Source organism: Eptatretus burgeri, chromosome 1 (genome assembly GCF_056783735.1).
Source record: "Eptatretus burgeri isolate ZD-2024b chromosome 1, Ebu_testis_v1, whole genome shotgun sequence".
In the NCBI taxonomy this organism is placed as follows: Eukaryota; Metazoa; Chordata; class Myxini; order Myxiniformes; family Myxinidae; genus Eptatretus; species Eptatretus burgeri.
The window spans coordinates 147460159-147483018 of record NC_140961.1 but is presented as its reverse complement, the minus strand read 5'-3'; the positions used below and the strand labels follow the sequence as shown (position 1 = coordinate 147483018).

Genomic DNA, 22860 nt, shown 5'->3' with positions numbered 1-22860 from the left:
TGCCCAATTGATCAGAAAACAAATAAAACAGGTAATATTTAAATTGGTTTGTGGCGTCATTGCACGGTTTTCAATAATATAATTCTAACACTGACCGATTTAACATTCATTTCACATGCTAATGCCTTCTGTACTCAGCATAATTCTTGTTTATCCTTTTTGTTTGTTGTTTTTTTTCCAACAAAATTTGGAAGCATTTACAGTACATGGTATAATTCCTAATTACATTAATTGATTTCACAATTGCTATTGGTCAGGCCATTCTTCCAGCCATTCTGCATTATGGTTATGTAAATACCATGCTGCTTTTCCCTCATATCTTGATTTTCCCTTGCAGTTAACTTATTATTCCTAATATGTAATGTTGACGAATCTGTCGATCAATTTAATAACAGAGACCCTCTTTCAATATTTTGTAAGTACATCAACTTAATATATTATCTCGATTAAATTCTCAATAACTTTTCCCTTTTTCTCAAATAACAGATCAACAAGGTCCATAACTACAGTGATTGAGAGTATATCAATCAATCAATACAAGTTATCAATAACCTTACTGTAATATAACCAATTATTCACATGTGTCCCAAGTTACTGGTTTAAAGATAAAGAACTCTAATTACTCCGCAAATTTCAATCCATTCAAGAATAAGTTAGAAAAAACAGATAGGGAGAATACTTTGTCACTTGAAGACCCCAATACATTTAAATTAGTATTTCGAGACTTGTGTGATAAAAGGTTTCTCAATTTGTAATCTCAAAATAAAAGTGGATATTAATTATAATCAAAAGAAACATGATGGTTTGAATACCAACATGAATTGTCATGGAGAAAATGACACAATGAACACAAAAATATTGTTCCTCCAGTGTTCTCAATGGGTTCCCTTTTCTTTTTTTTATGAGCTGTGTCTGAAAGTAATTAACTAAGTTACCGCACACAACTTCCATTAGTTACTAACTGTTCCCCATGTTTATGCATGTGACAACAAACCCGGTGCAGGCAAACATTATCATGAGTGTCACTTGTTATAATTACACTAATTAAACATCTGGCATGACTATCATTATCATCAACAGGGTGAGTCTTTTGGAAGTCTTTGTCAGGCTCTCAGCTCTGTAAGCTCCCCCACAGTAAGAGTTCCATGCCGCTCGGCCTTGACATTGAGTTGCCGAGCTGCAGACCACACTTTGGCTGCAGAGCTTCCATTTGGAAACATTTGGGAACAAAACTTGCCAATATGGTTCAGAAATACAAAATTTTCCAAACAGTATATTTATACCAAATGCTAATATTGTGTCATCAATCTGATGAGCATCCATTTCTTTCATGGTCAATGGAGCTGAAATATCTTGGAAAAATAATGTGTAACCAACCTCTCTCATCACTATTCAGAATTCCTTCAACATTTTGAATCTCTGACATTGTCCATCTTATCCACTTCTCTCTCTCTCTCTCTCTCTCTCTCTCTCTCTCTCTCTCTCTCTCTCTCTCTCTCTCTCTCTCTCTCTCTCTCTCTCTCTCTCTCTCTCTCACCAAAATAGAAACATGCTGTAATTTTCACAACACACATACACTAGCCATCTAATCACATCCTATGACCTTTTAAATACAAATCCATTTCTTTCAAAAAAAAAAAATACAGTTTAAACCTCCATTTTTAAACAGGTGTACAAAATTTGTCAAATCATTTGTGAAAGTTGAGTCATCAGGCGAATGGCATTGAAATTGCAGATCAAAATACTCTGTCCATGCATGTAGCTATCTCAGTAGAACCTTCTCCATCTTTTCTCCATATAATGTTTATCACTGCTGTGGGGGAAGCATAGGAGATTTGAACTGCTGTTAGCATCTGAGTTATGATACCTGCTGTTAGCTCCCAACTGGTCCCTCTTTCTCCTGATTGGCTACTCCTGATGGCCATTAGGTTCAAACTCCACCGTTTGAGTGCATTATTTATCTAATTTCACTTAAACAGCATTATGGTCTCTCATTGTGACAATAAATAAAATTGTCCAATTAAATCTAATGAATTTACCCTGATAGATAGAGGCCCATATAAGACAACAGATATGTTTTTCTGTCTGCTCCCTGAAAAGAAAGTTCGACCTTGGCAAGCAAAGGATTGGAATATTCTTTTGATAAAGCCTGCAATGGCTGTGTGTTTAAGGAGCACCGGACAGCCAGTCGATCCACTAGTCATCTCAGTAGCATGAGCTTTGTCTGGATTTTAACCCAATTTTCTTCACCAGTTTATGTACTTGGTTAATAGATCAATCATTTTAAGAGGTCACATTATTTAATTCATATATGCAATGATTTTTTGCTGCCTGAATCGATCAAAGGGTTACACTGCGTTCTTTGCCATTGCCTTCCCAGCAGTAGTTTTGGCAGGAATTTGTCTTTAACATCCATAAACCAATGTCATTCATTAACTTTAACATTCACAGACTAATGAAGACAGCACGCCTAGTTTAATGTCCATCCGAGGGATCATGCATCATCTGTGAATCGCCCTATGTTCTAAACATCATCAAATCACTTCAAAATCATTCCAAATCAATCACATTTCGATATTTCTATCACATTTTAAGTGCAATGGTTATGATTCAAATCAAAATTTTGGAAACATTTCTCACACGCATGTGCATTTCAACACAGTAGCCCCCACCCTCCCAACTGTGCCGTGGGTGAAACAAACACAAACACACACACATACACACACATACACACATACACTTGAGAGTCAGAGGTTTCTTTTATGACAACAGCACTCGCATTTTTGGGCCATTTTTTCTCTCTGGGGAATTAGTCAACCCCCCCTCTTTGGATCCGCATATGAATTGAATGGGGGAGGGTTCCAGAACCCATAAATCTTGTCTCGCAGTATGAACAGCTGCTTGTAAGTCCTCAGCTTGCCGCGCTGAGTAATTGGAGGCAAATCCCCACTTTTCATCAATTTAGTTTTGTCTCATAATGCTGGCGATAGCAAGCCTCCAAAATGGACTTCACGTTCGGAATATATTCCACATTCACAATTATTATTTCACAATTTATCCAAAACACCTATGGCTTTTAAATAAAACCTCAACACTTGCTTCAGCATCTATCCAAGGCAGGGAACACACATTTATCCTTCCCTGTCGGCAAAGCACAGGCATTCCAGTTTAGTGTTGGCCCATTCAGGGGGATTTGTGACTTTGGTTTTTATCAGCACCAAGCAAGTGGCCCCAAGCCAAAATGGTCTCACCGTGAGCCAGTAACCAAACCACGAACAGCCAAACTGCTTTAACTCTCTGCCTGAAGTTTCTTTAGTTGTTGCAATATCAATTCTAACAAGACATTCATGTATGAAATCATACAATAATCTTCAGTTCCTTATCGAGCTCACAATCGTTTAAATAAAACTTTCACCAAGATTGAATTCACACACACACCACCTCTCAATCTAGTCTTAAAACACTTTCAACGACATCTGCCCTGCACTCTACATAGATCGCAGCACAATGCTTGGGCTCTGTCTTCAAATACAAGCTTACATATACCCAGTTATTTGTGTCATGCCAAAGATGCCAAAGATGCAACAACGTGTGAAGAGTCAGTTGTCATAGTTTTTCGTTTGGAATCGGTATGTGCACTTCGCCTCATCTGGAGTCTTCACAGTGTATGGTGACAACCAATCCTTATCTCCACTTTCTGTACTCATGCATTCCCATAAGCTTCACAGGTCACAATACACAACAGAGCACGTTTTATTCCAGTGACATCTACTGGACTCGCACACGCTCCATTTCAACATTCACTTAGTACAACATGCAGATCAATGCAAATCAGTGCGCATACAAGTCTGATATAAATATAAACAGACAAGAGTTCCAGGTTGGAACACTCAACTTACGTCCTTAACAAAAAACTCAACATTTCCAATCACATTGCATTCACAAATCCGTCCAAAGAAAGAGGTAACCCCTTCAAACAAAACTATAGAATTTACGAATCCACAACACCTCCACACAATACAATAAAACAGTTTCACAGCAAGCAAACTTCCAGTGAGTACAAGGAACAAATAGAAATCCAAACAGGTAACTCAACAAACATTCATAACACTTATTCTTTCTCCCCCTTGGGGACTTGAATCTTTTTAGCAAGCGGGGGCATTAACCCTCTCTTGGTGGAGGTGTGATTCCAACCCCCTCCATTTGGCCAGAGGGAATAGCCTTTCCCCCTGCCTCTGCTGTACTAAGTACAGCACAGTGAGCCGAGTACCGAACTCGCTCAAAGTACGGCAGAGACTGAAACTCCCCATTAAGAGATCGCTCATCTCTGTTCAGCCCCATAGACTTAAGTGGTCTCGAACCCCAGGATCCTTTCAGGCCTATCACTAAAGGTTCTCCTTTCTATACCTCTCCTATCAATGAAGTACCACATTACCTGTTTGGCTGAAAGATGCAGCATCCGATCTGAAGTAAGAGCAAACATCTTAAGTGGCCACTTGCTTGCTGTTATGCCAGATGATGTTGTTCCCAGTCCTGCCATGGTTCATGTCTCTCTGGGTCGCCAAAATTGTCATGGAAAATAACTCAATTTCCACAAAATGGATCAGCATACCAAAGGAGAATCTTTAATTTTGTATATATGGAGGAAGAACATTGAATGCTTGATTGAACCATTCAAATGGACTTCACTGAAACAAAAGCCTGAAGTAATTCTTCTTATACCAACTTGACATTCCAAAGAATGGGAGGGGAGACATTTGGCAACTCAACTACAGGGTTAGCTGAAAAGCATTAGGCAAAAGAACTCAAACTGCAATACGTGTCCACTGGGTGAAAGAGAATCACATAATCATGGCAAAAGTTGCAGTGTTATCAACCAGGTCACCCTGTTTCAAAGTAAGACATTCTTTTTATCAATATTTAGATCAAAAGACTCTTGGGTAAAGGGAAAAATAACTGACAGCCAATTTGACTAGAGCAAAAAAATTAAATTTATGATGCACCAGAAACAATTATAATTGAGGGAACATGAATATAATTATTTTTTCTTCCACGCTATTCATAGTTTTTGCTTTTTGTATGGTATTGTACTTCAATGGAACAATGTCTACACCTTATCGCAGTTTATTTTTTCCTGAATTTTTGCCCAGGAAGAAAGATAATTAGTTTTAATGAGTATGAAGTTCATTTGGGCCAGAATATAAACAATGAATGTTAATGAATATATCCAATATCGATGAAGTCGGAAGTGACCAGGGCCCACGGGCCTTTTTTTATATTCAAGTTAATTTTTAAATGGTCCTTAATGTCTGCTGAATGAAATGTCATTTCACCTGATATATTAACATCCTTTATTTCATCAAGGTTTACATCTTTACGGTTGTTGAAAAAATACAAATTTCTCCTTGCTTATTGCTGATGGATTTATCTTTTTTTTTCGCAAGTTCATCCATAAGGGTTTTATTTTTTGATACTTTTTTGTTTCATTGCTAATTCTAGTTTTGATTTTATTGCTAGAAGGAGAGGAGAAACGTTTGTTATATCTACTTCAATTGATATTCTTACAGAACTACTAAAAGCCCTTCCACTGAAGGAAATTGAAGAACTCATCTTATCAGTCATTATTATTTTTATCCAATAGTTGTGATATTTATCTTTCTTCAACTGTAAAACCTCGTCATATTTCTCAATATCGTTTACAAATGTTGAGACTGAGTAAAACTTGTCTTATTTGTCCTGATATATTGCTGATATATTTGTCTCTGTCCTGATATATTTGTCCTGATATATATTTGTCCTGATTATTGTACTGATATAATATATCAGTACAATATATATATATATATATATATATTTGTACTGATATATTAATAAGTAAAAAAGTGGGTGGTTAAAATGGTTTTCAGCACAGATTTATCAAACATAAATTTGGTGGAAGCAAAGTTTTTCTATATAAATATAGTGAATACAATGCACTGTGATGTTTGTAATCATGACTATAAATATTATGGGAAACACCTTCAAGCCAACAAACACACATTCAATATTTTCAAACAACTATCTGCATTTAAATGAGAAACAAAACATTGTGTTGACATTTCGAAGGGTGTCTTAAAAGAGAGTTGTAAAAAACACATTCAATCACAAAAAAAGGAAAACAACATTGAGAGAAACTTGAAGATATATGAGGAAAATTGGATTGGAAGGAAATGTCATTGAGATGAAGCCATTTGAATTAACAAATTTTCAAAGATGTTTTAAAGATCAGATATAGGTAAAACATGTAAGATTTAATATTAGTGTAAGATCTATTTGGGAAGCGTTTCCAATCTCAAATAATTCAATGATCAAGGTTGGTGGAAGAATATTTTAAAAACCATAAATCATTCAAAATATATCTTGGAGCCTCCTTTATCTTCTCAAGAAAAGAGAAAGTTATTGAAGAAAAATATATGAGAATGAAACCAACACACCTTACTACATCAAAGGATAGCTTTCTGAAATCTCATAACTTTGAAGAGCTTCTTAGATTTTAATTAGAAGAAGAACAACAACAATATAGTGGGTTCAACATTGGGAATGTTTCAGATATCGATCGTAATATTCTTAAATCCACTCCGCCAAAGGCTTTTTCTTATATCGATTTACATCAGGATATAAGGAATAAAATGGCAATCACAAATATTAAAAATACTAACAACAAATGCTTTCTCTGAAATATCTTAGCACATCTTTATCCACAGGAAAGGGACTGTGAAAGAGTTTCAAAGTATAAGAAATATGAGAATAAATTTGAAATTGGGGATCTTGGCATCCATAGAGGAGAACCCATGAGCTTCAAAGATATAACAAAGTTTTCGAATATGAATAACCTATCAATAAATGTTTATGGCTTCACTGATAAAAACAAAGTTCAAATTCTGAGTTCGTAATACTATCAATCCATCTATCCATTGGGACCATACTCTGTGCAGAGCGTTGGTGCTGCCTAAGCAGTCTCCTTGGCTTTTGGACACAATCCTGGACGGGTTGTCACACTGACACAGCACAACAGCATGCTGGCACTCATTTTGCCGACTTCGGAAGGATGACAGGCATAGTCAACCCCACCTGGTATTAATTCAACAGGAGGGGGATTTGAACACAGGATCTTAAGATCCCATGCCCAACAACCCAACCTTTATGCCAATAACAGGTGTAGTAATACTATATCCAATGATAATTGGACAAATGACCGGCATGTAGATCTTTATTTCACTAAGAAAGAAACCGCTCATTATGCTAATATCAAAAACTTTTCTGGATTGGTAAGTAGTCATGTTCATAAATTAAAGCATAAATCATTTGCTTGTAAGAGATGTTTAAACAAGAGATGTCAACCTGTAGGCAATAAACAAACAGACAGACAGACAGAAAAACAAAATCGACTGACAAATATCCATGAAAAATCTTAGCTTTTGCAAGTAACAAACAGACAGAAAGGGGTAAAAACATAACCTTCTTCACCTTCCATGGCAGAAGTAAAATATCTCGTATGTTAAAAGTAAAAATAATTGAGTTTATCAAAAGGGAAATATGTTAAGTCTGTGGCTCTAAAAAGTGTCGATTCATCTTGAAGCATAAAAGTGGGAGAAATAATAAAAAGTTTATTTCAGAAAGTAAATTTGCAACAACTGGAATACCAGGGGAATTACGTCTTCCTGGATGTTCTTTCTGTGGTCCAGGCACAAACTTGGATAAAAAAATTAGATGAGGACAACAATCCTAAACCTTGGTCAAAACATAAAACAGAGTTGATGAAGTATGTATGAAGCATGATATTGATTATGGAAAGAGCACAATGTTGGAAGAAAAACAAAAATATTATTCTTCCAATGTTGAAATGAAGTAAATAGACAACAATAGATGCAGAAATGTTGTATAATTTGTCTATGATACAAAATCCAACGTTGAGAGAAATAGTTGATGGGTTTCTCGTGAAGAAGGTGAACAGTGCTAAATTAAGACTTGGACTTGGAAGTTTAAAATAATTTAAACTATAATGATATCATTAAGATTGATGAGCAATTAGCTGATGAATTACAGAAACCAATCATCACAAAGTTTAAAAGAAGGAAGGTTTATTCCAAAGAAGTTGATTATATCTGGTCTGCTGATTTGATTGAACTCAATAATGATAAGGGTTACAAGTATGCTTGAACAGTTATTGATTTGAGGGGTAGATATGTGTTGGTTGTTCCTTTGAAAATTTAACAGGGTATTACTCTTGTCTTAGCCTTCCAACAGATATTTAACAAAAGCAAGAGAAAACCCAATAAGTGGTACAGTAATGAGGGCACAGAGTTCTTCAACAAAACATTTATGAATTTCCTTAAAGATAATGGTATCACATAATACAGCACCTTTAATGAAGGAAAGGCAGTTGCTATTGTGCATTTTAATCACACTTTAAAAAATAGACTCCATAAAAAATTCAATCGACTCAGTTCTCAACAATGGGTATCTTTAATTCAGGACATTGTAGATAATTACAACAATACATTTCATTATTAAACAAAATCAAAACCATCAGATACATTTAAAAAGATTAGAATAAGAAAAATAAATCAATTTGAGAAAGCCAAAGTTCATAGTTGGGGAAAAAATATAGAATATATTGGAGGAAATCACACTTTGAAAAAGGCTAGATTAAGCGATGGATGAAGGAACTTTTTTAAATTGTTAATATAATTGATACAGTTCCTTAGACTTCCAAATTATGTGATTTAAACAGAGAAGAAATCTTGGATTCATTTTATTCAAAGGAATTACAAAAGACCAAGATGTCAAATTAAAAAATATATATATTCAAATAACTAACTCTGCCCATTTTTGGTTTCCACCCACACAAACCCCACCCACACAAACTACACCCACAATCCCCACAATCACCATCCCCCTCCCCCTTACGCATCCACACCATTGACCCACCACCATCGTCATCCCACCCTCACCCTTCCCCACACACACAGAGGGAGGGAAAGGATGGGACAAGGTGTGCAATGGGTTGTTGGGGGGGGAGCTCACATTCCCTTTCGTCTCTCCTTCATCCTTTTTTTGGTAATTAAGAATGAAATAATTTTAAAGCAAAGCATATAATGAAACCATATTGAAAACGTTAAACATTTTTCTTTGGGTGGGGGTAAATATTAAATTGTGAAAATGAACATTCTTTCCCATTAGTCTGCTTCGGACGGCTTGCGATTTTGAAACTCTGATACCATATTCTGTTGAAAACAAAGAAGGATGAACCATTCGAATACATAAAGATGATTATATAATATTAATAAAGTAATAAATCAAAACAATTACCTCCAGAAAATTGAGTTTTGTGTCAAGTTCATCAAGATGGAGGTTGAAGCTGAAACAGGTTGGAAGTGAGTCAGCACTCCATGGAATTTCAAAATATTCCCATTTAATTCAAGGTCATGAAATTTATTGGTTTCATAACCAACTATCATGTTGTTTGGTACTTTTATGCTGGAAATAAAACACAAGTAGGGTAAAATTAACAACAAGTTGTCTCTGCTTATAAAAATTTGTGAATAAGTGTATATCTTCCCTCTCACATGACTTCTCATACAAGGTGTTTAAGTCAATTTTTTCTTCTGTTGTCTTCCCAGCTTGGGGTCAACTTAAAGGATGAGATAGGCCTTCAAAACACTTCATCATCTCATTATGTAGTTCCCTTCAAAGTGAATGAAGTTCTAAAAGGGTTTCATTCACAATCTCCCATTGTTTGTGATATTCATTCACTTGATTTTCAACCTCAACCACTAACTCTGTTATTGGGGAGAAACTGACAAACATAATTGTTCGTCATGCGGTTATTTTGTTCTGTATATTGAATAATTACTACAAGTTTTAACATAACTTACCTCTCCTCTTGTTAAAATTACTGAAAATCATCTTGTTGTTGAAAAAGTTATTCTAAAGAAATTCTTTCAAATAAAGTAAGTCGAACTCAGGACTGAAATATATTGGCAAGCTTGGATGAGGTCATAGAATCAAAGAAAATGGGTTTTCTGTGGATTTGAAGTGTGTGTCTCTCCAACGAAGGGATTAAGAGTATTCACAGGATTAAATGTTTTATAATAATGCTTGGGGAAGAGAGTTTGGTATTTTTTGGCCATAGGCAAAGGGAAGACTTGTGTAAAACTGGTTTATCAGGTGATACATTCTCACACAGGCTGGTGAATTATATATAAAAACTGATTTTTAAAAGAAATGCTAATGCATAACACAACCTTTTTATATTTTTTCAGAGATAACTTAATGTACTCTAATCTGAAAATGATATTCTCAGACAAGTGCATTGAGAGAGGTTTGTAATTTCATCTCTGCTCAACAAAGACACAAAAACCAAGATCAAAGTTGAGGTATACTCGATGCTTGTGAGTGTTATAAGAAAAATGTTATTCCCCAAAATAAAACATCAACAAATATTTATAGGATCTCTATTTGATGACTCAATTTGGTTAAAGAAATGATCCCATGAAAGGATGGTGAAGCCCCAGCCACCAGTGGGGTAGCAGAATCAAAAGGGAGGTGTCTCATGAAGAAATGTGTTCCAGATTGAAAAGGAAAAATACGAATGAGTGAAAGTGAGCGAATATTGCGAATTTGAGAAATGGACAGATTGCTGCATCAAACACTCCCTTTTGACACTACTAAGGGCTTCCTTCTTGCCACACAACCATGCAGGCCAGACTTGTTTAGTGATTGGGATATTGTTGTCATATGCAAGCAGTGACCAGTCTTTGCTGTAAAGGCAAGTAGCTCTTTCAAAGTTGACATTGGAAACTTGATAGCTTATCTGATCAGCCTCCTCTATATTTGGTCATCCAGTTTTGAGGGATGGCCTGATATAGGCATGGTCTTGGTGGTACCATACACCACCCAGTTCTTAATGATTGTCTTGACTGTGCTCCAAAGGATATTCAAGGCATTTGAAATATTTGTATACCCATCCCCTGATCTGTTCCTTTCCACAACTTTATCCCAGAGGTCGTTTGAAAGTTCTTTGGGTCTCATGGTTGAATCTGCTGTGAAATGCACTACCCAGCAGAGGAAACCTACAAAAACAGCTGATTTTGTTCTGAAATGATCATAATCACTTCAATTTAACATAGGTGGAAGCCAATTAACTTGGTGTGTTATTTTGACCAAGAGGACCTGAGCTAACTTACAATTGCTGTTTTAAGGGGGATGGACACATATCCCACCAAGATATTCTATTTTGTATTTTTCATTTATCTTCTGAAATTTGTGGAATTTGTTTTCCACTTGGAATTTGGTGATTATAATGTGTAAATATAGATAGACAAAGTCTGATTTAATGTAATTTCATTCAAGGCTATAAGGCAACAAAAGGTGAAAAATTTGAGAGGGGGTGTGGACCTTCTGTAGGCACTGCATAAATATAAATCGAACCCCCTAACTTGATGAGGCAGCAGGGCACAGATCGAGTCCCATCACAGCGCTTGCTGCACGACCAACCAGCAACAAGTGTCACCTGCCACATGAGCACATTGTCTCTCCCTTGCTGATCACCAGTTAGGAGGTTTACAGACAGGAACAATAAATTCAACTAAAGAAGCATGCTGACTCTTTGACATAATGCTGAGGTTATGTGCATTTGGAGGTGATGTGTTGGTTCAATTAATGTGATGGAAGTGGTTGGTCGTTTGTTGTGGCTGTAATGGCAAAGGTAAATGAACTTGTGTTTTTTCCGATGGTGTGATGATTTTTGTAAAGGCATTGATTGAAATGGTGTATGAAATGCTGCAATGTTGGTGTTTAAGTCTGGTGAAGTCTGAGGTGTAACGTCTGTTGGATAAATGCGTGTATATCCAAATGACTTGCCCCTCTTGCTATGGTCTTGGGTGTACATGCATGGAAGGAAAAAAAAGGAAAAATAAATAAAACACTACCTGAAGCCCACACAATGCATATTGTCCAACACACCCACTACACATAAAGGGAAGGGATATCTAAAATGAACGCTGATGAAATAACTGTCTCAGGACCACAGTATGTTGTATGCCATTGCCTTATGGATTGGCGGTTTTGCAGAACCATAACAATATTTATTTTGTTTGGTATGTTGTGATCACAGTAAATTCATTCTTTTTTATCGATACATGGTCGATGTTCGTGGAAGACCGAAAGCAAAATAGAAGGGTAAAAATGGAAAGGGAGAACACCAACAACAGAGTCTAAGTGAGAGTGAGACCAAGAGGACAGGGAAAAGGACACAAGCGAAGAACAAGCTGCACACATTCTGAAGCTGCAAGAATAGGAAGGGGAAAGCAGGGATGAAACAGAAAAGGAACAAATCAACCAACAACTAACAAAAAAATGAGGTGAGACAGAGAGAGAGAAAGAGGAGGGAAATCACAACAACCTGGAAAAATGGAGTGCTTGGAAAAGGTATTACATAGGGTAGAAAAGATCATGAGTATTAATGGGGAATGATCTGAGGTAGTGATGAACAGCAGTCTTGAAGCCTCAGAGGAGAGAATGGGAAGGAACAGAATGTGTAAATTGGTTGCACAGATGAGAAAATAGAATGAGGACAAATGAGTTATGGTGAGTAGTGAGCAAGGATTTTGTTAGTTTCATGAAAAAAATGTTACTGGCAGATGGTGTGTGCCCTGCAGAAACCTGGAAGGGACAGAGGCAAGAGAAGGCAGATTGTGCAAGATCAAAAAGGATAACAATGTGAGTTAGATAATTTGCTTTGTGTGCAGAATATCAATATATGTTGTGTACAGAAGCTAAAGTACAACAATGGAGAGAGGTCCTTGTTTGCTGTTGATGCCACTTCATAATTGCAGATATACAACTATTTTGAAAAACCTCTTGAGAACTGGAAGATAAATCTTTTTCAGGTTCCACAGTCGGTGTGCAGCGAGCCATGTGTTACCGGAACACGGAAGGTTGCGCGTAAAGGGGAACCATTCTGCTGCTTTGACTGCATCCCATGCACGAGTAGAGAATATTCCAATGGAACAGGTTTGTTTTTAATAAATGCTTTTCATTTAAAATCGATGAGAAAGTTAAACTTTTATATTCAAGAACCGATAATATCATTCGCAGCTCATTTTCTAAAGCATGCTCATGTATCTCTTTTGAAATTTCTTGAACTGGGTTGTGTGTGCAGGGTATAAATTAACTTTGTGGGGTAGATTGCCAAACTATCACTCTTGAAGTGGATGTTTATGCTCAGGCAGGGATGTAGGACAACAAGGATTACCTCAATAAGGGATCACCACGGTTATAAAGTAGTTGTACCTGTTGCTGCGTTTCAGCCTGGGGGGTAACGGCTGAAATCTACCTGTCTGGGTTCTTCCTGAAATCTTTCTTCTTTGTTCCTTCCAGACTTTTTTCTACTTTTTCACATTTCGCTTTGTTCATTGTTATTCTTGCTTTTTTTTTTTTTTTGATTTTTTTTATCTCTTTGATTCTTTATTTCTCTTTCTTTATCTATCTGTCGAGGGAGAAGTGAATCCTTGCAGAAATGTTTCTGAAAGGCTTACTTTGCTCTGCCTGGATTGGTTTGTGGTAGTGGAGTATCAGCAGAAACCCTCAATTGTATCCAGGTTTCTCCTGATGAGTCCATCTTTGCCTTTTTTCTAATATGAGTTCCTTCTGATTATTCAAATGCAGCATTTGCTTTTCCATTAAATTTCACTCAGGTCAGGTATGGGAGCATGTGCCAGAACAGCGCGTCGCTGCGTCCACGCAGCGTGTCACTGCGTTTATTTCTCTGATATTGTTTATTTATTTTTTGCCACAAATGAAATTATTTCCGATTGTAGTTTATTTATCCCTTGATCCACATCCACATTCTGCATTCAGTCAACCTGTAAACCTATCAGCAGATGTATGATCTAGGAGGGCTTTAGCCAGTATCAACTAATGGAGGATAATATGACTGAGCCAGGAGGATGGAGCATCAGGTTTGGGAGAAGTTTGTGAAAATTTTCTTTGTTTGTTTGCATCGTGAGGATCGTGGAAGAGGTTGTATGAGTACGTTGAATAGATCAGGATGCAGCAGGACAAATGGACCAGTAGAGAGAGAGAGAGAGGGGGGAACACGAACAGCAGAGTTGAGGCAGACTTGCATAAACAATGGGTGTGGGAAGGAATGGGTTGCAGGAGAGGATGCATGTGGTGGACAATGTGGATGCAGAAGGAAACTCTCCGGAGGGAAAACTGGAAATTTCGAAGAAGGCCGGATTGTGTTGGGTGAATTTTGGGGAGGGGATACGAGGGTAGAAAAGATCATGGCTTTGGATTGGGGATGATCTGACATGATGGTGAACAACCGTATTGAAGACCAGGATGGTTGAATGACCTTGAGTGAGTGTGGAAGTTGGTTCCACAGGTGAGGAAAATGAGGAACGAATGAGTGAAGGCAAGCAGTTATCCTGGATTTATGTAGTTTCACCAAAAGGGTGTTGATGGTTGTGATAGAACAACGTTTAAATGTACAATGCATATTTATGTTCCACCCATATTTTGCATCATCTCCGCTTTGGGCATTTCGGCGTTTTAAATTTCCTTTTTGCAGTGAACATGTGTTGACTCATGTGACAAAGCACGGTTTTTATCCGTCATATTTTAGTGATGAAAAATAATGTTATGAGTTACTTAAACCTGGAGTGTTCATAAGCTGCCTGGAACATTTTTCTTTTTCAAAGAATTCAGACACAACAGCCATTTCAGGATTGTAAAAAGCCTACTTGACACTTGTCACAATGGTGTGGTTGAAACGAGCCACCATGTCAAGCTCGCATCACACACTGTCTGTCGCTGGCTCTTAGGCTTCGTTACAGGTCTTCACTCATGTTGGAGGCTAGAGCAGAAGCAGCCAAGGCATCTGTTAGAGTTGCCATGGGATCTAAGTTGGATGAAGCTCGATTCCTACTCAAACAGCTTAATTGGGAGAAATATGCAGGCCTGATTGTCAGGCAATGTCTGGTGCTCTGAGTTGGGGCAAATTCTACAAAATAGTTTTGTGCTGGAGGTTCGAGGTTTGCCTCGAGGGGACACCCTCGAGTTCATTCTGAACACCCGGTCCTGAAGCCACCAGCCGCAGATAACTCCGTGGCTTGGAGGGTTGCTAATAAACCATGGACGCCAATTGGTACAGTCAATTCTGGCTGAGTTTTCACGACTTCACAGTACATTACCCCTGGACGGCTGCACCAAGGGTGTTTCCTGCCATCAGTGCACACTCGGATTACTGCCGAGCGATACAGTGAGTGTACGCTGGCTTACAGAGCAAATCACGTGAGGGAGACCTTCCCAGCTTATGCTACATGTGGAATATGCTGGACCAATGGAGAAAAAGACACTACAAACTGGGTACATTTATAATAACAGCAAGTTTATTCTGAGCAATGGTGAGGAAAGGTGTGTGTACAATAAGCAAGTGATTTATGACAAAATATCTGCACAGCAGGGAAATCAAGGATTAGTGAGGTGCGGCAAAATAAATGTTGTGTATTTACAAGAGCAGACACAGTTAATTGCTAAACCTATATTAATACCGACACGATCTTATCGATGCTAACATGACAAGTGCCATCAGAAACACTCCTAAGGAAAGTTAGGTAGTAAAGAGAGATAAGGGAGTGTATGAGATGTTTGCGACCTCTTAATTACCAGGTGAGGTTGACGGACCCATATAAACTCAGTCGCTGAGGAGGGGTAAGGAGGAATAGAACTGAGGGTATCTTAGTTGCGTGGTCAGAGGAGGTGAAAAATGAGGGTGAGGTGAAAGTGATGGGCAGATGATGTGCAAGTGATATGTAGAGAAGAAACTGGAAAAAAAATCTGGATAGTTTGGCCAGGGAAATTGCTGATGCTCCATTTATGAATATGTGTCGACAGTAGATAAGCCAGAAAGAAAATAAGAATAGCGTGTGAGAAGATAGGCTAAATTATGTTTAAGGAAGTCAGTAAATATTCATGCTACTGCTCTAATAAATGTGCTCGGCCTGGTGCCTGGTTCACTCACTTCACTTGTCCAGCACTCTGCTCCATGGACTCCGTTCTGCTCTGTTCAACCGCTCCGCCAAGCTCCGTCTGTTGAAACATTAACCAAGCACCGACTCAGAACATGCCATCTATGTAGAACAAACTCGTTTTATGATCCCCCAGTGAGGGAAAAGTTTACCATTGGATCACACAGGTCACTAGGCATTTCCCAGTTGGTGTATGGACACATTACGGTCCTAATTCCCCATTAGGCTCTGGGCCATGCACTGCAGCTGTGCTCTATGATTAACGTGGATCTGAGATATTCGGTCGCAGTATCCGTGCATGAACGTGCGCCACACACCAAATGCAGGCCATAATTGAGCAGAGTGTTAGGGCTTCTGATATGATGTTGAGTGTAGTTTAGCGCACACTTACGCTCCATGTTAGATGCCTGAATGTCCTAAGTCTGAGTGTCTACAAGGATATGTTGTACTTCTTTGTTCCCAATTGGTCCCAAAAAGGCGGTGCTGCTGTCGGTGGTGATTGTGCTTGAGGAGATGGTAGTGTCAGTGTAGCAGTGAGTTCTGGCATGGTGGTTGTGATTGTTCATGGTGGCTGTTTGTTATGATCGTTGTTGGTCATGGTGGACTCGTCAATGGTGAATGTAGGTGAGCTTGGAATGTGGTTCAACAATGTGGTGGTGAAAATATAGGCACATTGAAGGTTTTTGAAATGTTGTAGCATTGGGAGTTCCAGTATGGTGAAGGTCAGAGAGATATGCCCGTTGAGTTGTGGCACACGCAATTTGAGTGGTTTTAGTGAGTGTATGCTAATGAACTGCCTGTTTGTTGTGATCTATGGTATACATGCATGCGTGAAAGAAGGAGAGGTTCATGTGCGGAGAAGCAAGAGAGGAAAAGAATGGGGTAAAAACCTGCCAAATCACACACAGCTCATATTGACTCTTAAACCAATTACACAAAAGGGAAGGACTATCTCAAATGAACAAGGAGAAAAAGGCAGAAAATGCAATGGCCGCCGTGGTTTTAATAATTATGTGATACAGAGTTAAAGGACTAGTCGAAGTTCACAACATTTATGTGTTTTCGCAACTGACTTGAATGGTCATGTGACATGTAAGATTGGTTACGATTGGGTGATTCAGTCATGGATATCAATGATGTGGGTCACGGAGTATAACTGTGAAAGTGACACGTATGATGTTGATGTTTTCGATTGGGATTTCAACTTTCACAAAGAAGTATTGATTGACAAGCAAGGAATTTCGACCAATGGCAGCGTCTCTCAGTGGTCTCTGCTGACGATCTCAAAGTTAAGTTTCCAGTCAGTAGATGTCACGATTTAACTCTTTATTTTCTCAACCACATGCTTTCTGGGTGTTCCAAGTTCAGTTTTGTTTCAAAAATCGTGCTGTTTTGTGAGTTTTGGCGACCTGTCTTATCGGGATCCTTGAGGCCGAGGTCTAGGAATCCTTCTTGGTGTATGATCATTTATATTTGTATTCTCACCCCATTATAATCAATTTCTATTTTCCCCACTTTTCCCAATGACCCCATCTCTTCCCTCCCAACTAAACCCTCTGTTTCTTGTCTTGTATTAAAATAAAATAAAAAACCCTTTCTTCCTCCATACCCACGAGTACCAATCCTTCTTATTTTTATTCTTCCACCTTTTGACGGCACACCTTATTTCTTCTAATTGAGCTGACCCACTCTCACCATTACCTTCACGATTTATTCTGACTACTTTCCATTCCCTAATCTTACCTCATCTTCATAAATCCATTAAAAAAAAATTCCTTGCATCCTTTCTAACTATACAACTGAAACAACCTGTCTTTCCCCTCTTCCTGGTACTTTTAATTGATCGATCAGTTTCACTCTGCGTTTACCGATCCAAATTCACCATACACCTCCACAATTTTACTTCCATATTTCCTTTTCCAAATCTTCAGCAATCCTTATTTTAAAAAAAATTAAAAATAAAAAAAATCACCTTTTAACTACACACCTCAAGTAACCACATGGTTCTCCCGTAACCATTTGAGCTGTTTCTACCCTCTGCATTTACCGATTAAAATTCACCATTCACATCACGATTTTTAATTAAACCTTTCCTTTACCTAATCTTATGCAATCTCTATAAAAAAAAAAAAAAAAAAATTAAAATGATCTCTTATAATGCTTCAACTTCCTCTTTCACGCGTGTGGTTCTCATTACTGTATCATAATTCAGACATCTTTTTATATTTCAACAGACTGCTCTTAATTCGACCTTTCCTTCATCCCTTGTCTCTCTTCACTCTTCACATCACACTCTTCACCCTCGAAGCTTCATACTTACCTTTCTCAAAAACTCGCCCCTCAGCTTTCTCCATCAACTCTACCCACTCACTCTTGTCCCTCCATTCACCACCCTCACTCACCCTTCTCAAAGTTGCCCCCTCCCCTCACATGCAAAAGCTTCCTCCTTCCCCTGCCCTCTCTCCTCCATCTCATTTCTCTATCACCTCAAATCCTCAACTGCCTTCTGCCCCCCTCTCTCATTACTCCCCACTGTCCTCCATCGAAGCACCACAGAGCCTTTTCTCCTTCTCATCTGCCCCACTCCCCGAGCTATTCTGCAATCCACCACACTCTATAAAACAACTCTCCTTACCTTCCCCCTCCTCCCTTGTCCTACCCGCCCACCTAACAGTGATGACTCCATTTCCACCTCACTATACAAAAGCATGGACCAACTTCTATCCTCTCATCCGAACTCTCCCTTCCTCATATGTGGTGGCTTCAATTGTCATCATTCCAGTTGGCTGTGTGTGGGTACCTCTCTCACCTGCCATGGCACTTCAGCAAAAGACTTATTCGACTCATTGGGACTGACTCAATCAGTCAACTTCCCGACCCAGATATCAACCAAAGGAACTCCATCTCTTCTGGATCTGATTTTGACAAATTTCCCTGAAAATATCTTCTGTTCCTCATACCGGCCAATCAGTTCTTCTGACCATGTGGTTGTCAAAGTGGATGTCACTCTGGCTGTTATGAGGGAACCACCTCAGTGTTGTCGAGTCTGGCATTTCACTCAGGATGACTGGCATGGTGTCCAACCAGCCATCAAACTTCTCGACTGGTCTCCCATCGCTATTTTCTCCAGCATCAATTCATTCTGGGAATTCTTTCAAAGAAACTTGCTCTCTCTCATGCACAGATTTATCTCCTTTCGTCTTCAGTTGTCTTACTTTTCCTCCTGCCCATGCTCCACTGAAACATGGTAGTGGCAGTTGTCCTGAAATAACATCCCTTTGCCTCATGGAAAGCAAACCCAACTGAGGGTAATCTCAGTTCCTTCCATAAAGTTCAGAACAAGTGTGCATCTACCCTCAGGAGAGCCAGAAAACAACATCTTTCTAATCTCAAGTCTGAACTCTCAAACCTCTCTCACTCCTCCAAATCCTGGTGGCATCTAATCAAATCTGTTTCCGGTGTATGTTCCCCCTCCATCCACTTCCTTAACCCAAATGACCGCACTTCTGATACCGCACGTGAAAAGGCTGAATGCCAAAAACGCACTGCAGATACCCTAAATGGAGTTCTCTAATCCCCTCTTCCTGTCCAAGCTGGAGTTCCTGAAGACAGAATTCTGGGCCCTGTTCTTTTTCTGGTTTTCATCAATGATCTCTGTGACTCTCTGGAAAATCATCTTTTTCTCTTTGCTGATGACTACACCTTCTCCCGTACCATCTGCAATCCCTCAGACCAGCAAACAGCAACTTCTTCTCTCTCTCTGCAGATCTGGATAAAATCACAAACTGTTCCAACAAGTGGAACATGTCTTTCAATCCTGACAAATCTCACACTCTCACTATGTCTCTCTGAAAGGACAGTTTCACCCACCTCCCCCCACCCCATCTACTTTCTCAACAATACTCTGGACAAAATCCTTTCATTCAAGCTTCTGGGTCTCACTATCTGCCATGATCTTTCCTGGTCAGGTCAGGTCAGGTATGGGAGCATGTGCCAGAACAGCACGTCACTGCGTCCACTTTCCGCCGGTACTCCAGGGGCCTCCGTCTGGCCAACCCCCAGGCAGATGCCAGGCCCATCCCCATCTCCTTGAGATGATGGTCAACCTGTTGCAACCATGAGGCACGTGGTCGACCCAATGGCCTCCTCCACTCATGAGACTCCCTCGCTGAGAGAATCTGGTGAGCAGGATCAGAGTCAGGAAAACGAGCCACATGTCCATACAGCCGCAACTGACGCTCACGGACTATGCAGGTAACAAATCTCATCCGAGTCTCTCTCAGCAACCGCTCGTTGGACACAAAATCCGACCAGCGATAGCCAAGGATTCTCCGAAGAGACCTGGTACCAAAGGAATTAAGTCTCCGTCTCAGATCCTTGGTCAGAGTCCAAGTCTCGCACCCATAGAGCAAGACTGGAAGTACCAAGGACCTGAAGACTCGGACTTTCGTCCTCCCGCACAGGTACCGGCAGCGCCACACCCCATGATCCATTGAATCCATGACTCCCCAGGCCCGACCCAGACGTCTATTGACCTCTGACTCGCAGCCAGCAGAGACATGAATATCACTGCCAAGGTAAGTGAATCTCTCCACGACCTCAACATCCTCACCACAAACAGACACAGACAGGACAGCAGCATCCAAGATGTCACCGAAAGCCTGGATCTTAGTTTTGACCCAAGAAACCCGTTATCCCAACGGCTCCGACTCCTCATTCAGCACCTCGAGGGCCCCCAAGAGGATGTCTAAAGTCTCCGCAAAGATGACTGCATCATCTGCAAAGTCAAGGTCCGAGATCTTGACATTCCCAAATGACGCACCGCAACTTGATCTCTCCGACATCCTCCCTAGAATCCAGTCCATACAAGTGATGAAAAGTGTGGGGGCAAGTACACATCCCTGACGAACTCCAGTAACAACTGGAAATAAGTCAGAGATGGTACAACCACACTTCACAGCACTCTCAGTACCAGAGTAGAGTTCAGACATCAGATCGATCAGTTTTGGTGGCACCCCACGAAGACCAAGAATCCTCCAGAGGACATCCCGATTCACTGAATCGAACGCTTTACAGAGATCAACATAGGCTGCAAGCAGCCCCTGCCGAAACTCTCGTCTGCGTTCGTTGAGGACACGAAGTGCAAGGATACGGTCAATCATTGACCTCTTTGGTGTAAAGCCTGACTGCTCTGGACGCTGGTGCTCAAGCAGATGGTGGCGAACCCTATCGAGAATTATCCGAGCAAAGACCTTGCCCGGCACTGAGAGCAGCGTCACCCCTCGGTAGTTGTTGCAGTCTTGGCGATCACCCTTCCCTTTCCAGAGAGGGACAACAAGGCCCCTCTTCCAGTCAGTTGGGATGATGCCTGTGTTCCAGGCAGAGCACAAAACTGCATGCAACGACACGAGTGCAGCATTTCCACCAGCCTTGAGAAGTTCGGCATGGATGCCACAGATCCCTGGAGCTTTGCCCAGTTTCAATTGGTTCACTGCAGCCCGTGTTTCCACAAGCGTAGGTGGACCACAGTTGATTCGAGGGTCAGCAACAGGGATTGTAACACCCTTGACGTCCAACTCGACAGTTGGGGGATCAGCCTGGTACAACCGCTCAAAGTAACCGGCCCAGCGGGCCTTCACTTCAGACTCCTCTGTCAAGAGCCTACCACTCTCTGCTCGAACTGTAGTGTTCCGAGGGATGGGCTTGGATGAACGTAATGCGCGAATTCCGCTGTAAGCAGGACGAGAATCACCTGTCCACAGGTGATGCTCTACCCCCTCACAGATTCCTCGCACATAGGCCTCGATCTTTCCTGGGAAAGCCACATTTCTAACCTGGCCTCCAAAGCCAGTCGCCGACTGGGAATCCTCCATTGTGCAAAGTCCTTCTTTGGCCCACTTGAACTCCTGACCACATACAAAGGTTTTGTCTGCACCGTGATGGAGTACTGCTCTCCCCTTTGGGGTGGTGCTCCTGCCTCTCACATTTCTCGGCTTCAGACTCCAGAGGGACACCATGGTGTCTGAAGATAAAATTAAATGACAAAGAATATATTTAAATTTGGCTGTTAATTATCTTCAAAAGGATTGTTTAAATTATCCCAAACACCCAATTTTCACTCAGCATTCCCTTATAATTCTCTGAATATGCAGGCAAAGTTTTCGGCTGCGAAGTTTTTTGTTTGCAAACATTGACGAGTTTCTTTTGAGAGCTAACACGACACACAAGTGGAACAGTATAAAAGATGGGGGTAGGGGGGAACAATACAGTGGGGAACAGAGACATAAGGAGATCTGTGGAAGGGAGCGGAATGGGGTGGGGAACACGCAGTACACAAGATGGATGCTCGCGGGTCTTTCAGGAAGGAAAGCAAGGAATTTGAAGGAGGAGGGTTTGGGGTGGATTAAAGGGGGTAGAAAAGATCGTGGATTTGGATGGAGAAAGATAAGAGGTGGTGGTGAACAGCTGTTTTGAAGACCTGGAGGGAAGAATGGGATTGAAGAGAGTGTCGGAGTTTTTTTCCAAAGGAGAGAAAAAAGAGGAATGAAAGAGTGAAGGTGAGCAGTGATTCATGATTTTGGTCGTTTTACCAGAAGGGGATTGCTGGAAGGCCTTGACTGCCCTGTGGAAATATTGGGAGTGACATATCTCAGTAGAGCAGGGGGAGGGGGTGAGACCGGAGAGGAGACGGAAGAAGACAGAAAGACCACCGACCTGCCTGATGTGAGAAAGTGAGAGGCCCAAGGACTCATCCTCACTGCGGGAGATACCAAAGATCCTAAAT

The 22860-nt window shown here is 40.2% G+C and overlaps 1 pseudogene; it reads right to left on the bottom strand.

Annotated features, from left to right (window-relative positions):
* LOC147035716 (uncharacterized) overlaps positions 1-9711 on the bottom strand; it is a 33303-nt pseudogene extending 23592 nt beyond the window's left edge.
* Between the last annotated feature and the right edge of the window lie 13149 nt (positions 9712-22860).